This window comes from Apium graveolens, chromosome 6 (genome assembly GCF_009905375.1).
Source record: "Apium graveolens cultivar Ventura chromosome 6, ASM990537v1, whole genome shotgun sequence".
Lineage (NCBI taxonomy): Eukaryota > Viridiplantae > Streptophyta > Magnoliopsida > Apiales > Apiaceae > Apium > Apium graveolens.
This window is the reverse complement of record NC_133652.1, coordinates 298736216-298759232: the sequence shown is the minus strand read 5'-3', so window position 1 is coordinate 298759232 and position 23017 is coordinate 298736216.

Below are 23017 nucleotides of genomic sequence, written 5' to 3'. Positions count from 1 at the left end.
AAAAAAATTTATTCCACTAATTAATATTTTGTTATGAATTAACTATAAATAATATTTTGAAGAATAGTTATTATTTTTAATTAAGTATGATTTTTTTTTAAAGAATAGTTTATAATTTATCTTTGTTTTGTTAACATGTGTTAGTACTGCCAGGGTTAGGGTTAATTGCAGTGGTATGAAGTTTAAAACATAATTTTGTTTTATCTTCTCTTTTCTAAAAGTTTTTAATAAAATTCTTTATCATTCTTCAAAGATTTTGTGTTAACCTATTTTTGTAATGTTAATTTGTTTACTTTAGGTTGACACTAGTTAAAAGATTTATAATACACTTTATAAAATGAGCATTTTTAAATTAAGTATGAATATTCTTTTAAAAATAGTTTGCAATTTATCTTTGTTTATGAATATTTTTTTAAGAATAGTTTGTAAGTTATCTTTGTTTTGTTAACTTAGTACTGCTAGGGTTAGCTCTAGTGGTATGAAGTTTCAAACATAATTTTTTGTTTTATCTTCTCTTTTTTAAAAGTTGTTAATAAAATTTTTTATCTTTTTTCAAAGTTATTTTGTGTTAACCTTTTTTGTAATGTTAATTTGTTTACTTTAGATTGACACTAGTTAAAAGATTTATAATGCATTTCATAAAATGAACAAATCATGTTTCATCTTTAAATATTTATTTGACAAGGAATAACTAAATATAGAAAAATTATGTGAAATAATTTTATAAGATAATAAAATTTTAATGAATTTTTTTTTCAATAATTATGTACATTAGTTGTAAACAATAATTATAAAATATACAATAATAATGCATGTTATTTTTTCTTGCATTTGCATACTTTATTGACATTTGATTATAATTATTTTCAGCTTGACAATGGAGGGAGGAGAAGAATTTGACGTAAGTATTTAAATATGTCAACATATGTTAAACTCAATTTTATTATATATATATATTAATTCTACTATTTATATTATTCTTTAAAATTGCAGGATAATATATTCTGATTTTAATTCAAGCAAGTTGGAGGATGTTGTGTTGGAAAATGTGGGTAGTAGTTCCACATTGTCGAGTCAATTTGAGCCATAGTTTGAGTGGACGAATGTCGCGTGCACGCGACAAGTGACAATTGGAACGTGTTCTCCTCCGGGAGAGCTTTCTGAGGGACTTTGAATCACTCAAAATGACTAAGAGATGGATGGAATATGATCATCCAAAGTTAGTCCCTTAGTTGTGGAAATTTGTGTAGAATAATGAAAGTACCACATTGAATTTTTAAAGGATAATGCATAACTTTATATAGTAAAACACTTACTGTTCAAATGTGTTACTTATGTATTGCTCACACCTATGTGCCCGCAAGGGGGTGCAAATCTTGGGCTTTCGAGGGGCAATCCGAGGCTTGCGAAGCCTTCGAGCTTGCCCACGTGTGCGACGTGCGGACATGAATGTAGCCGAATATTTACGGACTAGTTTTGCTAAATTTAATTTCCACTGGGCTTGGGCTCTTAAATTCTTAATTCGTTTTTTATTACGAATTATTATAATTGATTTGGCGTAATAATAATTCTGATTCAACTACGGATTTGATTACTAATTAACGCGTTTTATTTAATTGCGCGTAAAGTATCACACACGTTTCCCTCGAGCCTATATATTATCATTATCAGGTTTAGGGTTGATTATTCATTCGAAATATATTACACAGCCGCTACCTAAACAAAAAACCCCCTTCTCTTCCAGTGATAGTTTCTTGCTCCGTTCTTATTCGCCAAAGGCGTTGTTCGTGCAGCAACGCCGTTTTTCTCGTTTTATACAGGGATGCTAACGACTCGCACAAACGGTGAGGGCCGTAATAGCTTTAAGGCGACAGTTATACGCTGGACTCGAGAACTTCTCCTTTTATATCCTTTTATTGTTCTTTCTGTTATTTGTTTATGTTATATACAGTTAAACGAAGGATTCTAAGACTAAGGTTAGTCAGATGCAAGAACTGCAGGTGATCATTCATGAAATTCATGCTGAAGGAATGATCATTAGTGAATCTTTTCAAGTTGCTGCTGTGATTGAAAAGCCGCTACCTGCATGGAAAATGTTCAAGAACTACCTTAAGTACAAGCGAAAGGAGATGACCATGGAGGATCTGATCCTCAGACTTCGTATTGAAGAAGACAACAGATGATCTGAGAAAAAGACGAATGTTGCTACTGAGAAGGCAAACATGGTGGAGCACGTTGAAAGCTCCAAGCCAAAGAAGGCCACTTCTGGTAAAGGGGCAAAACTGGCACCCAGGGGAGGGATTTCGAAATCGAAATTCCAAGGGAAGTGCTACAACTGTGATAAAGTGGGTCATAGGTCCTCTGATTGCAAGAAGCCCAAAAAGGCCAACAAGAAGAAAGAAGCAAACATGGTCGATCACATGTCCAAGGAGATGGGTGACATAGACCTTTGTGTTACGGTCTCTGAAGTGAACCTGGTCGGCTCTAATCCACGTGAGTGGTGGATTGATACCGATGCTACTAGGCATGTTTGCTCAGACAAGGCGATTTTCTCTAGCCTTAAGGCTTCCGATGCTGGTGAGAAGCTTTACATGGGGAATTCAGCGACTTCTACTGTTAGTCCCTAACAATACAACAAGAATTACAGAAGGGGGTTGAATGTAATTCTGGCTACTTTTTCAAATCTAAAAATGTTCTAACTTGATAAAATATGACAGTAATAAAAACACAAGCTTTTAAAACTTTTCGGTGGATTTGAAAGTATCCACCAAAGATATATATATATATATATATATATATATATATCAAATGAGAACTATGTGAAGATTTGAATTGCTCACAGCTGCTTTACAAGTTGAACAAACAAAACTACAGAGAAATGCTTACAGAATATAGCTTGATATGTTTCTTTGAAAATAAGCTTGCTTAGTTAATTCATAATTGTTCTAATTGCTACACTTGGTTTATATATCACCAGGTTACATGACCAATAAGACAAGACAATAAAATAAAATTTATCTAGTCTAAAATCATGCTGCTTCATTACTCTTTCCAGCATCTTTGATTGTCTTCACAATTGCATGGAAATGGTAATGCTTCTTTGTTCTCTAACACCTGCAATTAGGCTTCCACATTCCATTTGCAAACACCCAACGCAAGTGACTGTGTTGTCACTGTCAACAACTATTTGAATTAGAACATCCATCGGGATATTGTTGATCATCCGTCGGGTGCTTTTGTTGACCATCCGTCGGGAACCTTTATGAACCATCTGTCGGGTGCTTTTGTGAACCATCCGTCGGGAGCCTTTTATGTCACTTGACTCCATTTCATTTATATAGAATTACAAGACATCTTATATTTACAATTAGTCACCCTATTTTGTATATCAACTAGTAGTCAACATGACTTATGTATTCCTACAGGATCTACACATTGTTGCTTGCAGGAATGTGTTACACTCTTATTGTTACATAAGCTACACTCTCGATGGATGCTCAGTTACCATCCGTCGGGACTATAAAGATCATCCGTCGGGATAGTAATGAAGCATCCGTCGAGAGCTACAAATACACTAAGTCAAATCTACTAAGGTGTTTTGTTAATCTAATCATCAAGTACACAACATATTCCTAACAATCTCCCCCAATTTATGTCTACTAGAATTGTAGCCATAAATTAAGAGAAATTTGATAATAACAAAACACCCTAAATGTACAGTATGAAATATAGTAGATAAAATTGACAAGTGCTACAATATTTATTTGAAAATTGAACAAAGTAAAGTGTACAAATAGTTCTCACAATCATTTTCAAAATGCTCCTCTAGTCTGAGCAGATGATTTCTATTTCCTTGACTTTCTGGATTTATTTCCAAGCTTTCTGTCATTTTCTTCTATTTGATTCTGGAGTTGTCTGTGAAATTCAAGTTCATCAGCTTCAGATAGATCCAGTTTTTCTTGCATTTTCAAAAGAGTCTCATTGCTAGAGATACTCAATTGGTCATCCAGTCTGAAGAATCTTCGTACACCTTTGTCATCCATGAATTCCATCAGCCAATAAGGCCTCAAATGCACTCTACTTCCCGTGTAGGGAATTGTTAGAGTCTTTGAGAGTGCATCTTTGGCTTTATTACTCCTTAGTTCTTCAATCTTCTTTAGAACTAGTCTTCTTGCAGTCACATTGAATCTAAAGTTCTTTTTGAAAGATGAGTAGATCTTAATCAATACAGAACAACTTTCTTCAAGAATCCTGTGAAGAGGCCATGTGATTTCTCTCCCTGCTTTGTATTTAAACACCAGCCTTTCAGGAAGATGTCTGTGAGCATCAATTCCTCTTACTTCTTCCAGTTCATCCAAGTAGAGGTTTATATCAAAAAACTCCTTGATATCACAGATATACAAGAGATCTCCCTTGTTGACTTTGGGTTGAGCTTTGGTCGGGGTCTTGGTTCTGAGATTCACAGGCTTCACTTTCTTGATTGCTCTAATCTTTGTTTTCTTTGGCTTTTTGAAGATAGGTAGTTTAGTTCAGGAATTGGTAGACTATCCCAGTCTATTGGCTCATCCTTTGGAATAATAGGCTCACCATGAAAGTTCTTCAATGGATCCACCTTGAATTCCTCATGTACCACTGAGGGCATAAATGTCTGAGTTGTAGTAGTAGACTGTTTGGGAATGTAGTCTTCCATTTCCTCATCACTAAAGTCCAATCTTCTTTTAGAATGAAGCTTGTATCTGCATGTTCTTTTCTGTTGTGGTTTCTGTTGCATTTTCTGATCCTTAGCTTCAGTATTCACATGTGGTTTTTCAGATATTTCAGTTGCAACTTTCACAGCTTGAAGTTTGGCCAAGATAACATCTTGCTTCTTTTTCTGTTTAAACTTTTTAGCATCCAAAGCAGCCTGCTTCTTTTCTTGCTTGATTCTTTCTTTTTCTTCTTTCTTGGCTGCTGCAAACTGAGGGTGCCCAGCCACCACACATATCTCTTTACCATTCCTATAGATCTTGGAAATTCTTCTTTTAAGTGCTGAATCAGCTGGATCCTTGTAAAATGCAATTGACCTTGCCAACAACTTCTTTTCATCTGGCCTAGGTGTCTCAAACATAAGATCCACGGGGTTTTTGTCTGAGAACTTTGAGTAGTTTCTTTTAGGCTTCAGAATTAGATTGGCTTTTGGAGATTTGATGCATGATATTTGGCCTTTTTCCAAGCTACCAAGACTCATTTCATTTACTGAAATTTGTGTGACTTGAGAGTGGTGATGAAAAGACTTGTCTTGTTTTTGTACTTGACCAAATTTCTTTTGGATGTCTTTATCAATCTTCTTCCAATTTATTGTGCTTATTGGCTCCTTTTCAGCTGTTGCTACATCAATCTCTGTCAATTTGTCATTTGATCTCAGTTTTGCTGCTGCTAGATTGATGAGATCAATGCTATCAATAGCTGATGGCTTAGTGAAAGCAATTGCTGGTACAATTGCTTTGCTGAATTGAATATTTAGCACCTTCTGCTCCCCCTCACTTCTTGACCCCTCTTGACTAACTGGGACAAGAGAGTCTTCTTTCTCCCCCTTTTTGTTATCATCAAGTATAGTGGAGGTAGAAGTCTGTGCTGCCACCAGCTTTTGAAGCAAGTTTGTTTGTTGTGCTTGATATAACTGGATAGTTGTGAGAGAAGTCTCTACAACTTTGAGTCTTGTATCTAGGGAATCAATTTTGGTTACAAGATTAGCATTCTTCCTTAGTTGTCTGTTGATGTCAAGCACTGCTGAGTCTGGAAATTTAGCATCCAATCTATCAGAGACATCCTTCTTGACTTGAGTAATCTCTGTTTTGATTGAAGTGACATCTTGATTGTGTTGAAGAACATGTATTTGATGTAACTATAGAGAATTGAGGTGTGCTTGCAGTAGCTGCTTGGTGCTTGCATTTGTTGTGGATTGAAGGGCAGTTTGTGTCTGATTAATGAGTTGAAGGAGAGTGGCCTTGAAATGATGTCCATCACACTTCTTTGAAAATGCCCAATATGGCATACCAGATCTGGAACTAGGGCCTACTTCTCCCCTAGGTCCATTGGCTCCTCTTCACTATCATCACCATCATCTCTGAAGAAATCTTCTGACCCACCAGCTTCATAGTCAATGTCATCACCAGTTGTAGAAGGCATGGCTGTGATGGGATCCTTTGCTCTTTGCATTGATTGAGTAGTATGCACCAAGTTCAACATCCTTTCTGCATTTCCATTGCCATGTCCAGCCAAAAGTTGATATGCTGGTACAGGATGAGTAAATGTCTCAGCATCCAAAGAGGTGGAATCCATGACAACTTGACTATGCTGAGATAGTTTCTCTCTGTCTACATCATTGACTCACTAACAATGATGTCCACCCTTATTTCTCCTGTACCTGCATTTCTCTCATTTTCTCTCTGTTCTTGCATCAAGGGCTCCCCTTAGCTCACCACCCTCACACCCTCACCTTCACCTACTAAGGTGGAACTCCCCTCACTCACTTTTGCCAGACCTGAAAAACTGGTCTGCATTGGATCACTCATTTCCTCTCCTTTTTTCTGGGAGCAACTCAGCCTCTCACTCAATTTACTCCCTGCCCTCAGACCTAAGAGTGATTGTACTACTACTAGATCATCTGCACTTGTGACAATTGTTGGGATTTGAAGTTGTGCAGATAGTACCGACGGATGAGAAAAATCCATCGGGATAGTAGTTTGGCTAGCCGACAGATGACTGTTGTTAGGCACATCCGTCGGGATACAATCACTACTCGACGGATAAACAATATCCACCAGATTAGAAGAAATGAATGAGTTTGGAGTGGAGACTATTGTAGACTCTGTGCAGATTGATGAAAATTTAGGCACAGATATCTCAATAGACTCAGAAAGAATTGGCAAGTGAGCCAACAAATCATCTAAAAGACGATGCTTACTTGCTTGGATTTTTGGCTTCTCCAATAGAGTAAAAGATGGAGAATTTGGAGGTGATGTATGAATCATGTCTACATCCAGTGAGTGTGTGGATGAATTTGGTGTTTTAGGTGCTTCATTTATCAATGATTTTGGCTGTGACTCCACATTTATCAATGATAATGGAGGTTATAAAGAAGATTGCTCTAATCTTTGTTTTCTTTGGCTTTTTGAAGATAGGTAGTTTAGTTCAGGAATTGGTAGACTATCCCAGTCTATTGGCTCATCCTTTGGAATAATAGGCTCACCATGAAAGTTCTTTAATGGATCCACCTTGAATTCCTCATGTACCACTGAGGGCATGGATGTCTGAGTTGTAGTAGTAGACTGTTTGGGAATGTAGTCTTCCATCTCCTTATCACTGAAGTCCAATTTTCTTTTAGAATAAAGCTTGTATCTGCATGTTCTTTTCTGTTGTGGTTCCTGTTGCATTTTCTGATCCTTAGCTTCAGTATTCATATGTGGTTTTTAATAAATTTCAGTTGCAACTTTCACAGCTTGAAGTTTGGCCAAGATAGCATCTTGCTTCTTTTTCTGTTTAAGCTTTTTAGCATCCAAAGCAGCCTGCTTCTTTTCTTGCTTGATTCTTTCTTTTTCTTCTTTCTTGGCTGCTACAAACTGAGGGTGCCCAGCCACCACACATATCTCTTTACTATTCCTATAGATCTTGGCAATTCTTCTTTTAAGTGCTGAATCAACTGGATCCTTGTAAAATGCAATTGACCTTGCCAACAACTTCTTTTCATCTGGCCTAGGTGTCTCAAACATAAGATCCACATGGTTTTTGTCTGAGAACTTTGAGTAGTTTCTTTTAGGCTTCAGAATTAGATTGGATTTTAGAGATTTGATGCATGATATTTGGCCTTTTTTCAAGCTACCAAGACTCATTTCATTTACTGAAATTTGTGTGACTTGAGAGTGGTGACGAAAAGACTTGTCTTGTTTCTGTACTTAACCAAATTTCTTTTGGATTTCTTCATCAATCTTCTTCCAATCTATTATGCTTACCGGCTCCTTTTCAGCTGCTGCTACATCAATCTCTGTCAATTTGTCATTTGATCTCAGTTTTGCTGCTGCTAGATTGATGAGATCAATGCTATCAATAGCTGATGGCTTAGTGAAAGCAATTGCCGGTACAATTGCTTTACTGAATTGAATATTTAGCACTTTCTACTCCCCCTCACTTCTTGACCCCTCTTGACTAACTGGGACAAGAGAGTCTTCTTTCCCCCCCTTTTTATTATCATCAAGTATAGTGGAGGTAGAAGTCTGTGCTGCCACCAGCTTTTGAAGCAAGTTTGTTTGTTGTGCTTGATATAACTGGATAGTTGTGAGAGAAGTCTCTACAACTTTGAGTCTTGTATCTAGGGAATCAATTTTGGTTGCAAGATTAGCATTCTTCCTTAGTTGTCTGTTGATGTCAAGCACTGCTGAGTCTGGAAATTTAGCATCCAATCTATCAGAGACATCCTTCTTGACTTGAGTAATCTCTGTTTTGATTGAAGTGACATCTTGATTGTGTTGAAGAGCATGTATTTGATGTAACTATAGAGAATTGAGGTGTGCTTGCAGTAGCTGCTTGGTGCTTGCATTTGTTATGGATTGAAGGGCAGTTTGTGTCTGATTAATGAGTTGAAGGAGAGTGGCCTTGAAATGATGTCCATCACACTTCTTTGAAAATGCCCAAGATGGCATGCCCAAGATGAAAATCCAGGAAACGAACCCCCTACAACGTCTAAACGAGCTCATGAGTCTATAAAGGAAAATAATGAGAGTGAAAAAAGTGAGGACGAAAATGTGGGGGTAGTGAGAAGGAGCAAAAGACAACTTACGGAGAAATCCTATGGCTTTGACTTTATGATATATTTGCTCGATGAAGGTGACTCGAAAACCTATAAGGAAGCGGTTAACTCACCCGATGGACCCATGTGGAAAGAGGCCATTAAAAATGAAGTTGATTCAATTCTGCAGAATCATACTTGGGAATTAGTTGATTTGCGAATCGGCTGTAAACCGTTAGGCAGCAAGTGGGTTTTCAAGAAGAAGTTGAAAACTGATGGTACTATCAACATGTACCAGGCAAGACTTGTAACTAAAGGATACAAGCAAACAGAAAGGTCTTGACTACTTTGACACATATTCTCCAGTAACGAGAATAACGTCTATAAGGATGATGTTTGCTATCGCTGCAATACGAAATTTAGTAGTACATCAAATGGATGTGAAAACAGCTTTCCTAAATGAAGATATAGATGAGGAAATCTATATGGAACAACTTGAAGGATTCATTGTCCCGGGTCAAGAGAGGAAAGTCTGTAGATTAGTCAAGTCACTGTATGGCTTGAAACAAGCGCCTATGAAATGGCATAAGAAATTTGATGAGATCGTGCTGGCCAATGGCTTCAAGATCAATAAATGTGATAGTTGTGCCTATTATAAAGATAATGAAAGCAGTTATGTCAAGGACAATGACAATGGTTATATCATGATGACATTATATGTAGATGATCTACTTATTGCCGGAAGCAATGACAAAGTGATCAAATCTATAAAAGACATGCTAAAGGCAAGATTTGACCTGGAAGACATGGGACTAGCAAATGTGATTCTAGGAATCCAAATTTCTAGAACATCAGAAGGACTTGCACTGAGTCAACCTCATTATGTTGACAAGATCCTTGAGAAGTTTCTTAAGGATGACTTTGAGAAAGCTAGGACACTTGTGGATATGACTTTACATCTATCCAAGAACAAAGGTGTAGCGGTTTCCCAGTTGGAATACGCGAGGATAATTGGAAGTCTGATGTACCTAATGAGTTGTACAAGACCAGACATTGCATACTCAATTAGCAAGTTGAGTGGGTTTACGAGTAATCCGGGAACTGATCACTGGAAAGCGATCATACGGGTACTGAGCTACTTGAGAGGAACTCGAGACTATGGACTACACTATGGAAGATATCCAGCAGTATTAGAGGGATATACTGACGCAACCTGGATATCCAGTAAGAAGGCGCTAAAGTCTACGAGTGGCTATGTGTTTACACTAGCTGACGCGACAATCTCATGGAAATCCTCAAAGCAAACTGTGATAACTTATTCCATGATGGAAGCTGAGTTCATGGAACTAGATAAATGCACCGAAGAGGCTGAATATCTACGCCAATTTTTAGAGGATATTCCAAAATGGCCAAAGCCTGTGACTGCAATAGGGATACACTGTGACAGTCAATCCGATATTGGTAGAGCACAAAACACGATGTATAATGGAAAGTCTCGTCATATACGACGACGACATAGTTCCATTAGACAATTGATCTCAACCAAAATTATCACTATTGACTATATAACATCAAAGGTTAATATCGCGGATCCGCTAACCAAAGGGTTATCAAGAGAAGTAGTTGAGAATTCATCGAGAGGGATGAGCCTTAAGCCTGTTTCTTAACGGCGTCATGGTGGACACCCAACCAATACTGATTGGAGATCCCAAGAACTTGGTTCAATGGGCCAACTAAATCATGATGACCAAATCACTATGGAGGAAACCCCTGGCATGTTCCTATGATGAGGAAACAGTGAGACTCGTATGGTACGAGGTTAAGCCTTTGAGCTTTCAATGATCTTTTGGGGAATACATGGAGTTCAGGAGTGAATGCATGGAATTCAGTTGAGTAAATGTGGGTTACTCTATAAGATAAAGATCACCTATATGGGAGAGAAGTGGGGCCGCTTCAAAGGAGAATTGTGAGGCACAATTCTTTAGAAACTCCTGCAGAACTAGGACGATGTTCCATGGCCAAAACGGACATACTCATGAGAACTGAACGAGTCATAAAGGCGTTGTTCGTGCAGTAACGCCGTTTTTCTCGTTTTATCCTGGGAGGCTAACGACTCGCACAAACGGTGAGGGTCGTAATAGCTTTAAGGAGACAGTTATATGCTGGACTCGAGAACTTCTCCTTTTATATCCTTTTATTATTCTTTCTATTATTCGTATATTTTGTATGTATTAATCACATATTATGGTTAACATGTTGGTCATCCATTTCAAACAGAGCAAATATTTCAGAGTCGCCAAGAACTAAAAATATTTGTCAGAGAAGTTGGGAAAAAAAATAATATTGGTATAGTCATTATGAATTCCGAAGCAGGGAAAGGCAATGGATCGGGAGATGTTTATGTCTATTTTGGATGTGAAAGATCGTCAAGTTATCGTCAAAACAAGAATAAAAACAGTGAACCTCAAGTTAAAAAGCGTACAAGTGGAACAAAAAGATGTCAATGTCCTTTTTGTCTTTGAAGAAAAAAATTTCCAAAGGAACGTGGAGATTGTTTGTAACTGACAGAAATCACAATCATAATTTTGTCCAAGAATGAGAAAATTAAAGAAAAATAAATGACAAGAGCTCACGTGCCTCCGTCTCAGATTTTGATTTCCATAAAAAATAAAAATAAGGACAATTTGACAATAATGAAGCAGATGTACAACTACAGGCAGAAGATTAGGAAGGAAGAAATGCAAGACCGACCAGTTACTCAGCAACTTATGAGTTACTTGAATAAAGAATTTTATTTTTTCAATTATCGAGATTCATCCACTAACAACATGATTACTGATTTATCTTTTACAAATAAAAAAGTTGAGTTTATGATGAGAGCCTTTCCTTTGCCCCTCTTTGAGACAACCACTTTAGGAGATTCCTCCTCAGCTTTAAGAGCAATTGTCTTTGACTTTCTTCCATGCTTTTTGCTCCTTTGATCCATCTTAAGTTCATGAATCTTGAGCATACCATAAATTTCATCAAGAGTAGTTTCAGCAAGGTCATAATTGTCTCTTATGGTGGTAGACTTCAAATCCTAATTTTCAGGAAGAGCTAAAAGGAATTTTAGATTCGAATCTTCAAGATATATTCCTTGTCCACCAGTGACAGATCATTCAAGAGTTTGGCAAATTTGTCATATAAATCAGTTAATGACTCATCAGCTTTTGAGTCAAAGTGCTCATACTCCTGAGTGAGTATTATCTTCCTATTCTTTTTGATGGCATCAGTTCCCTGGCATCTTGTCTCCAAATCATCCCATATCTCCTTTGCAGTCTTGCATCCAATTACCCTGTTTGACATGACATTGTCAATTGCACTATGCAGCAAATGCCTTACCCTTGCATCCTTGGCAATAGATGAGATGTCTTCATGTGTGTAATCACCTTTATCCTTTGGTATGACCTTTGCTGATTGATCAGCAACTGCAACAGAGAGCTTGGTAGGCTTATATGGTCCTTCATTAATTCTATCAAGGTATTCTGGATCTGTGGCTTCCAGAAACATAACCATCTTTACTTTCCATATAAGATACTCAGATGCTCTCAGTATGGGAACCCTAATAGTTTCATATTGACTATGGGTTTGATTGTTTTGAGTGTCTTGAGTTTTGGTGGGCTTAGTTGGAGTTTGTGTTTCTTCAGACATGATTGTAAACCGGATCTAACTGTTTGTATATCAACAGAGAGGCTCTGATACCACTTGTTAGGTCAAACAACACTATAGAAGGGGGTTGAATATAGTGTTTATACAATTAAATCGATTTATCAACACAAGTATGTAACAATAATCAAGTATATTCAATATAATAAACTCTGTTACAATAGAACAATTGTTCTCTCTCAGTGATGAATAATATCACTAAGAGCTGCTAGGGTTACAATGAATAATCTTCTCTCGTGAATGATAACACATCTAGTGTAAACCCTAAGTTGTGTTTATACTCAGTTACAAGATATCTTCTAATTTATATGGAATATAATTTTGTCTCCTAAAATATATCAATCAGATATTATTATCTACAAGTCTTCTAGATGTCCAACTCTAAAGCATATCTTCCAGTGTTTTAGTCATGATCCTCTCCTGTAAATCAGCTGCATTCCTTATCTGAAGTACCCGCACTTAAGTCCTGATATAAATCCTGACGGCCTTAAGTTCTGATATAAGTTTCGACTTCAGTAAGTTCTGATTTCCAGTAACTCCTGATATTAAGATCTGAAACTAAACACATCAGATTAGTTATGACATCACAAATATATCTAACAATCTCCCCCAACTTGTAAATTATGAAAAATATACAAGTTAATAGATTTGATGATGCCAAAAATATTTAAGTACAAATGCAATAAGAGTTTAATTAGACAACTAACTACAACTTACAGTCCTTGCAGTTTTTACCAATTTTACTGAGTCAATCTGAATCCAAAGTGATTCTTGACAAAGTTTGATATCGACTTCTCTTCTGCATTTCTCAGGACTTGAGCTAATGTAGCCTTGACTTGCTTCATATCTTCATCTTGACTTTCAATCTGGTAGATTGCAGTCCTAAGTGCTGAGATGTGGCTTCTTTCTAATCCATCACCAAGTCTGATTACCCTTGGATGAGATGAGTCTTCATTATAGCACAGACATTTCTCTTTCAGAATAACTTCAAGTTTAGCAGAATTTTTCTTCATTGGAATTTCACTTCCATCATCTTCAATTATATTTGGAACAAATTCTGTTACCCTTGATCCAAAAATTCTGGCTTTATCCCTTATTGTCTTCATGATGAAATTTGACCATCTTCTGGTAATCTCATACTTTGTCTCCAAAAGTTAATGAAAGAATTGTAGTTCTTTCAGAGATTTGTTCAGCACATCTGATTCTGACATTCTGTATGTCCTTCCATCTTCAAGAAATAGAATCAGATTTTCTTTGACATCACTCTTGTCATGAGCATCCAGTACCACTTGAACAGATAGAACCTTGTCAAGGTGTTTCTGTGTAACTTCTTCAAGTGGTTTGTCAATTAATAAGAATGGATCTCTGGTAATGACTTCAACTGCTGTTTTGATCTTGGCTTCTTCAAAACCTAATCCAACTCTGTCTCTTGCTTCTCTGGCTTTCAATCCAACAGTCATGAAATCAGATAACAGTTGACTTTTCTTAGGATCTGATGGTTTAACATTTTCCCACATGAGTTTCTTCTTATCAGCAAATGTCATCTTGTCCAAATCAACTTGAGCTTTGTCAGAGGTTGATGTCTTGATGACTAGTTCAGGATTTGCAACTTGATCAAATAGCTTCTCAAAATTTGATAAACTCCAAGCTTCCAGAGTTTGAGTAGATTGAGCAATATCAGTAGTTAACTCTGTTTCTTTCAGTTTCTTCTTTCTCTTCAAAGATTCAACTTCCTCTTCTATCAGAGTATCATCATCATGCATTGAAGCTTGATAGACAGGATCTATTAGAACTGAAGAAATTTTCTTCTTCTGAATCTTTGTTGGTTCATCAACTTTTTCTTTCCCTTTTGCTTTGGGATCAATCTCAACTTGTGATCTTGTCTTGGGTTTTGATGCCTCAGAAGTTGACTTTTCCTTGATCACAATGTGTTATTCCTAGTGGACTAACAATGAGATTTACAGAAGGGGGGTTGAATGTAAATCTCAAAACTTTTTCAAGTTTTGAGCAGTTTATGAAAGTTGTGTGTTCAAGATGAACAAGTGTGTGAATTGCTTTAAGCTAATACAGACAGATATATATTCAAGCACAAATGTAAAGAACACAACAGACCTTAAAAACTTTTCTGGTGGATTTGTTGTTCCACCAGAGATGGTGTTTTAGAAAATCTGTGATTCAACAATGTTGATCACAGCTGCATCCTAGTACAAACTAGATGAATTTTCTCTCAATATTTTTCTAAACAGCTCTGGAAAATCTCACGTCTAATTACTAGCTTCTACTTGGTTTATATATTACCAAGTGTACAAGTGAGGACCAATATAAAATACAGTAATAAAATAAGTTCTTCACTTGCTTCTTTTCCTGTTCACTCCAGTACTTTGTTGACTATTGCATCTTTGTACTAAAGAAGAACGGCTGCTTTTTCTGTTGTTCCTGAAATTCGGCTTCCACATCTCAGTTGTCTCTATCAACCCATGTGCCTCTGTTTGTAGGTACAACTACCACTTATCAACGGCTAATCATCAGAACATCCGTTGAAGCTTTCATCCGTTGATGCACTCATCCGTTGAAGGATGTTATCCGTTGAAGCTTTCATCCATTGATGCACTCATCCGTTGAAGGATGTTATCCGTTGATGACTTTATCCGTTGAAGCTTTAGAGACATCCGTTGAAGCTTAGCTTCTCATCCGTTGAAGGTCTTTAAGTCATCCGTTGATACCACTTCACTTATACAAAATTACAAGGCATGAAGTATTTATAATTGGCCTTCCTATCTGCATATCATCTAGTAGTCAACATGCTTATAGTTTCTCTCAACTTCTAAGAATTACATTTTAAATACAGAGACTGAAATATGCTACAACACTAGACTTATTTCTAAGTAAAGCTACACCATCAACGGATAGCCAAAGTGGTCTTATCCGTTGAGGCTACAGACACTAAATTTCTACTTAAGTATTTTGTTAAACATATCATCAAACTAATGCACATACATTCCTAACAATCTCCCCCTATTTATGTCTATAAGAATTGTAGGCATAAATTCAGGGTTAACTTGATGATAACAAAACACTTAACAGATATATGAATTGAAACTAAGTAGAAATTTAGAAATGCTGCAAAAGTGTATGTACTAGGAGGTAATTGAAGATTTACAGTGTTTCCAAGGACACTCCTTTAGTCTGAGCAAATCATCTTTTTCTTCTTTGTTCCCTGGTTTTCTTTCCTAGCCTTTTGTCATTTTCCTCAATTTGGAGTTGGAGTTGTCTGAAGAATTCAGCTTCATCTTCAACACTGACATCCAACTTAGATTGCATTTCTTTGAGAGTTTCATTGCTGGCAATCTTGAGTTGGTCTTCAAGTCTGAAAAATCTTCTGACTCCTTTATCATCTCTAAATTCCATCAACCAATGAGGTGATTTGTGAATTTTCATTTCCCTTTCTTGAATGAGTAAAGTCCTGGGTAAAGCATTGGGCTCCCTCCAAGTTTTCCTTATATTGGCTATCTTGTTGAGAATTTCAGTCTTGGCAGTTCTGGTAAAGCCAGAATCCTTTTGTATAGCTGAAAAGACTCTAATCAAGGTAGAGTAGCCTTCATCCAGAATCCTGTGGAGAGGCCATGTTCTTTCCCCAGCTCCTTTATATCTGAACACTAATCTCTCTGGTAGCTGTCTGTAGGCAGCTATTCCCCTTACATCCTCCAGCTCATCCAGATAGAGTTCAATGTCTGAAATTTCTTTTATGTCACAGATGTGAACATAATCATCTTTAGAAATGGGTGACTTAGGCTTAGGTTTTTGTTTTCGAGTGAATTTCTTAGAGGTTATGGGAGATGTAGATTTTGGTTTTCTTTTCTGTTTCTTTGGTAGTGGAAGAGTGGTTAGAAAGGTAGGCAATTTGATAGTGTCCCAATCAATAGGTTCCTCTTTTGGAATGATTGGTTCACCATGGATGTTTATTGTGGGATCAGCAACAAGGGGTTCAGGTATGGAAGGTAGTGGTTTAGATATAGATTTGGTTACTTCAGTGTTATCTTCACTCCTTCTATGTGCCTTGGCCTTTCTTCTGTTTCCCTTCTGCCATTCCTCTCTTTCTTCCATACTCTCACCAAATATACTCCCTAAAACCTCATCTAGGTTTGTAGTCTTGTCTTCACCCCTGACTTCAATCCCTTTTTCTTTTTCAACTAGACTTGACTTTAGCTGTTGTTCAAGCTTTGCTTGTGCTCTTTTGTCAGCCTTTAATTGCTTGGCTTCTTCCTTCTTGGCTATTGAGAATTTGGGATGTCCTTGCATCACACATATGCTCTTTCCCTCTCTAATGATAATAGCTCTATTTCTCCTTACAGCCTCATCCATGGTCTTTTTGAGATAAGCAATACTCCTGCCTAAAATCTTGTTCTCATCAGCTTTTGGAGGAGGAAAGTCCACTTCTTTTAAAGGATTCTTTGTTGAGTCCTTATTGGATCTTTCATTGGGCTTGAGAATTATAGCTTGTAGTTCTTTGGAAGAAGCTTCTCCATCCTTATGACTCCCTACTGGCTTGAGCTCCATGTTGATTGGTTCAATCTTTGTGCTGTATTTCACAGATGTTGATTTATCTTGTGTAGAACCAAACAACAGTTGCAACCTTTCATCAATTCTCCTCCTTTGCTCTTTCACTTGAATTTCAGCTGCTGCTAGCTGAATCAAATCAATTCCATCAGGCTTGCCCTTGATTTGAATGATTGGAGAAGTAGTGATGGAAGGAACTAGCACTTTAGATATGTTGACTTTTGTAGATGGCTCTCCTTCCCCTTCCCTTTTACTCTCCCCCTTTTTGTTATCATCAAGGAGAGGGGTCAAGCCTTGTGCTTTTGCCAGCTGCATTAGGAGACTGGTTTGAGATTGTTGATTGTGAAGAATGGTGGCCACAGAATCTTCAATAACTTGAACTCTGTCTTCTAACTTGGCCAACCGTTTTTCAGTAACAGATTCTTTCTTCAATCTCAAAACCAAGTCCTGCAATGTACCATAGGGCATGACTGAATCCAATTTTTCTGAAGTGTAGGTTTTCAAGTCAGCAATATCCTTCCTGAGATCATCCATACTCAGATTCTGCTTCACTTGCTGCAGCTTCATGAGATGCAGTGAGTCCAGGTGAGCTTGAAGGATAGCCTTGATACTTGCATGTGAAGTATTCTGAATGGCCTGTTGAATAGTGTTGATTTGTTTGACTAAAGAGACATTGAATTCCCCTGATCTATACTCCTTAGTCAAGGCCCATTCAGGTAGATTTGGAATTGAACTAGGGCCTTCATCTCCCCCTAAGTTCATGCTTCCATCAAAAGAAATAGAGTCATCATCATCAGAATTTACTCCAAATTCCTCAGATGGCTCACCAGCTGTAGAAGGCATTTTGTTAATGGCAGCTTTATCCCTTTGAAGAGATTCTGTTGTGTGCACTAGATGTAGTGTCCTTTCTGCCTCCTCATTGCCCTGAGCAGCCAACATTTGATAGGCTGTCACAGGATGAGTAAAAGTGTCAGCATCCAAGGAAATGTTATCAATTACAGCTTTGTAATGTTGCTGAAATTGTCTTTCCTTTTCAGCATCATCCACAATCATTGACTCATTAGCAATGGCTGGTTCCACCCTTGTATCTACTGTACCTGCTTTTCTCTCTTTTTCTCTATGTTCTTGCATCAGGGGCTCCCCCTGGCTCACACAACTCACTCCCTCACCTTCACCTACTAAGGTGGTACTCCACTCACTTACTTTTGCCATGCTGGAAGAAATAGCATGCATTTTTGAGCTCTCAATCTCTCCTTTTGCCTGGGAGCAACCCAGCCTCTCACTCAAATTGTCACTCCCTTCCCTCAATCCTAAGAGTGATTGCACAGTATTCATGTCTTCTACACTTGGAATTGATTCAGTTATTTGTGTAGAGACTGTCAACGGATGTGGAATATCCGTTGAAGGTGAAACTGATGTTATCAACGGATAACTGCTGTTAAGCTTATCCGTTGAAGAACAACCACTTGTCAACGGATGAGTGATATCCGTTGAAGAAGGAAAAGAAGTTGAAATTGAAAGTGATATAACTGTTGAATCTGTGTAGATTGATTTGAGATGTGGTGACACAGATCCTTCAATTATATCTGAAAGAATTTGCGGGTGATCCAACAAATCATCTAAGAGATGATGATCACCTGTATTTGAGTGGGGCTTCTCCTTGAGTTGTAAAGAGGGAGAATCAGGAATTGATGGGAATAACATATCCACATCCAGAGATGGTGATGAAGTGTTTGGTGATTGATGTGTGATTATTGTGAGAGAATGGGGCTGTGACTCCATATTTATTGGAGTCACATCAAACTGAGTTTGAGAAGGCATAGATACAGATGGATGTATCTGTGCAGTGTGTGCACCCTGTGTATAAGATTGGGTTCTAGCCTTCTTTCTTCTAATAAAGGCTTTTGTTGGTGAGTGTTTGGCTTTAGTGTCCCTCCCTCGTTTGTTCTGTGTTCCTGGTTGGGAACTATTTTCAATAGTAACATCCTTTTGGGAGGATGCTACTAGGGATGTGCTAGATACCTTTTCAACCACCACAGCTTTTTGAGAAACTGTGGCTTGGCTAGCTTGGGAATCACTCAACTTTCCTTCCTTATCCTGGGGGTTTCTTTGATGTTCACCCCTCCCCTCACCACTCACACCCTGTTCACTCACCTCAGGGTTAATAGTTGGTGTTACAACTGTTGTCTTTTGAGAAACAACAGAGGTGGATTTCTTTGTCTTTGATTTTGAAAGTTTAGTTTTGGTGACCTTGGTAGAAATCTGTTGGGGCATCACAGATTTCATGGCCACACTAGAAGATAAAGAAATAGAGGGGTTGGAAGAAGTAGGAGTTGTAGAAGCAATTACCTCACCTACCTGAGGTGCATTCATGATTGGTAAATATACCAATGGCACACTGCTGTTAAGATCCATTCTCATCAAGTCTGCAAGAACTCTTTTCTCTTGTGCCCAGCACTTGAGTTTATTATTCTCATTGATTATGACTAAACCTTCAGCAACATGGTTAGCCAATAACATAAAGAATCTAGCATAATAGATGTTATTAGGTCTATTAGCTTTGTTACCTAATCTAGTACCTAATTCTAGCATCACGTAGTTGCTAAAGTTAAAATACCTATCAGAAACAAGCATATAGAGCATATTAACCAGAGATGAAGTTATGGCATCAAAATTACTAATTTTCCCAGAGAAAACCTTTATAAAGGCATCCCCAAGGAAACTCCATTCTTTCCTAAGGCCTTTTCTTCTAATACTCCCTAAATTAGCAGAGTTAAGAGAATAACCTATGGAATCTAACATGCTGGATACATCACTATCAGTGTGTGGTGTCATGGCATTGTTCTCAGGCAATTTAAAACATGCTTGTAAATCATCACAGTTAATACAGTGATTTTTACCTTTGAGAGTGAAGGAGATAGTCATATCCATGGAGTTGAACTCAGCAGTTGTCCAAATCTCCTCAACTACTTCACAGAAAATCGTTGGGGCTTCCAGCATTGCATAGCTAAGTTTACAGTTTTTGATGAAGTCCATCATTTTGTGATAGTCTGAGTGGGCTTCATTCTTTTCTACCAAAGCTATGAAATTGTTCTTTTCATAGATGAACCCAGATTGAGACATAATCTTCACGACTGGTGCCATTGTTGTGAGTAGAAATTGCAGAGAATAACTTGAAGTTTTTGCAGAGAGAAAATGGTAAATGCTTGAAATTTTAAGAAAGCGTAAAGTAAAAATGAACAATCAGAAGGACTTATATGCTTTCTCAAATTAATAAACAAAAATATAAATGAAAGATTTATCAATAAATATGCGTTAGTGAATTTCAGCCGTTTAAGAATAAACTGTAAGTATTCTAAAAACTACCTTTAAAACCAATACATACAGATGTATGTATGAGTATCAACGGTTAAGAGAATAGAATCAACGGCTGTTAAACACCTGAATCGACTGATGTGACATTTCAACGGATAAGGCAAATTGTCATCCGTTGAAAGGTACTTCAGTTTTATCCGTTGACGGATAAAAATTCCAGAAATGTATTTGTCTTTCAACGGATAATGACTATCCGTTGATAGAGCAATTTTGACTTTCAACGGATAGGGAACATCCGTTGATGGAATAAACTATGTTAAAAGTCAAATTTGTTCTAGCAACTAATATATTTCAGGCTTCAATTCAAATTGCAATAAAGACATGAATTTTAAGAGTAATTAAGCATACCTAGCTCACTTACCAATCTTGTGAATGTTGATTCATCAAGTGGCTTGGTAAATATGTCAGCAATTTGTTGTTCACTTGGAACAAAATGTAGTTCCACTGTACCATTCATGACATGTTCCCTAATGAAGTGGTACTTGATATCAATGTGCTTGGTCCTTGAGTGCTGCACAGGATTCTCTGTTATGGCTATGGCACTTGTGTTGTCACAAAAGATAGGAATTCTATCAACATGAAGTCCATAGTCAAGGAGTTGATTCCTCATCCATAACACTTGAGAACAGCAACTTCCAGCAGCAATGTATTCAGCCTCAACTGTAGAAGTAGAGACTGAATTTTGCTTTTTGCTAAACCATGATACAAGCTTGTTTCCCAGGAATTGGCAGGAGCCTGTTGTACTTTTCCTGTCTATTTTGCAACCTGCATAGTCTGCATCTGAATAACCAATTAGATCAAAGCCAGATTCTCTAGGATACCAAATACCTAAATTTGGTGTACCCTTGAGATATCTGAAAATCCTTTTGATAGCAATTAAGTGAGACTCCCTAGGATCAGCTTGAAATCTAGCACATAGACATGTAGCAAACATTATATCTGGTCTACTAGCAGTTAAATATAAAAGTGAACCAACCATGCCTCTATAACTTGTAATATCCACAGACCTTTCAGTCTTATTTAATTCAAGTTTGGTGGCAGTGGCCATGGGAGTTTTTGCAGATGAACATTCCATTAAGTCAAACTTCTTTAAAAGATCATAAATATATTTAGTTTGACTAATGAAAATTCCATCACTAACTTGTTTAACTTGTAAACCAAGAAAATAGGTTAGTTCTCCCATTAGGCTCATTCATAATTACTTTGCATTAGCTTAGCAAACTTTTTGCAAAGTTTATCATCTATAGAACCAAATATTATGTCATCTACATAAATTTGAACAAGTATACTAGAGCCATTAACATCCCTAAAGAAGAGAGTTTTATCAACAGTACCTCTAGTGAAGTGATTCTCCAAAAGAAATTTTGATAAGGTTTCATACCAGGCTCTAGGTGCTTGCTTTAGTCCATAGAGTGCTTTCAACAGATAATACACATAGTCTGGAAAATTTGAATCTTCAAATCCTGGAGGTTGACTTACATAGACTTCTTCCTCTAATTTCCCATTTAGAAATGCACTCTTGACATCCATTTGATAGACTTTGAAATTGGCATGGGCTGCATGGGCTAGAAAGATTCTGATGGCTTCAAGTCTTGCAACAGGAGCATATGTTTCATCAAAATCTATTCCCTCTTGCTGAGAATAGCCTTTAGCAACCAATCTGGCTTTATTCCTTATGATAATGCCATTTTCATCCATCTTGTTTCTGAATACCCACTTTGTGTCAATAGGACTCTTGTTCTTTGGTTTGGGTACCAGCTTCCATACTTGGTTTCTCTCAAATTGGTTCAGCTCTTCCTGCATAGCTAATATCCAATCTGGATCCAATAGAGCTTCTTCCACTTTCTTAATGTAATATCCGTATTTTTATTTTAATTATTATCTATTTAATATTTGTATTAGTTAGAAATAGATTAGAATTAGTAATAATAGTAATTTTTAATACAATTTGATTTGGAATAGAATTAGTAATTATATTATTAATTAGATTAGGGATAGGATTCTATTAATTGTGGGCGTGTGGGCCTATAAATATATATATATACAAGTTATGTCCTATTCTATGTCTTTTTAATTGGAGCCGCTCTTAGAGGCTAGGGTTTGAGAAGACAAGAAGATCTTAGAAGTTTATTCTTGTGTTATTCGATTGATCAAGGTACGAGAATCGATCTTTTCTTCTTCATAATCATATCATGTTCATCTTCTTATTTGTTTGTGCTGAAATTCGTATGTGATAAAATCAGCATCTCGTATCTGTTGTAAAATCCATAACTTATTCGTTTGTACACGGAATTCATTGATTCTTGATTTTCTGGAAAGCTTGTTTCGATACCTACAACTTCCATGTTTACATATTTTGTGGAATCAGCCTCTAACTATGTGCAAATATCCATTCTTTGTGACCCTTCAGATTTATGACGTGAACAGTTTTTCATACCTTCTAAAATTCGTTATAAATCGATCTTATGTCGGAAAATTACTCATGATATCAATCTGGAAAGCTTATGAAATTCTCTTTCATTATATGGTATACCCATTATATATTTAAATCTTTTAAATTGCCTAAATTGCCTTACAAATATTCTGGTCTGTTTATACTTATCAGCATAGTTGTTT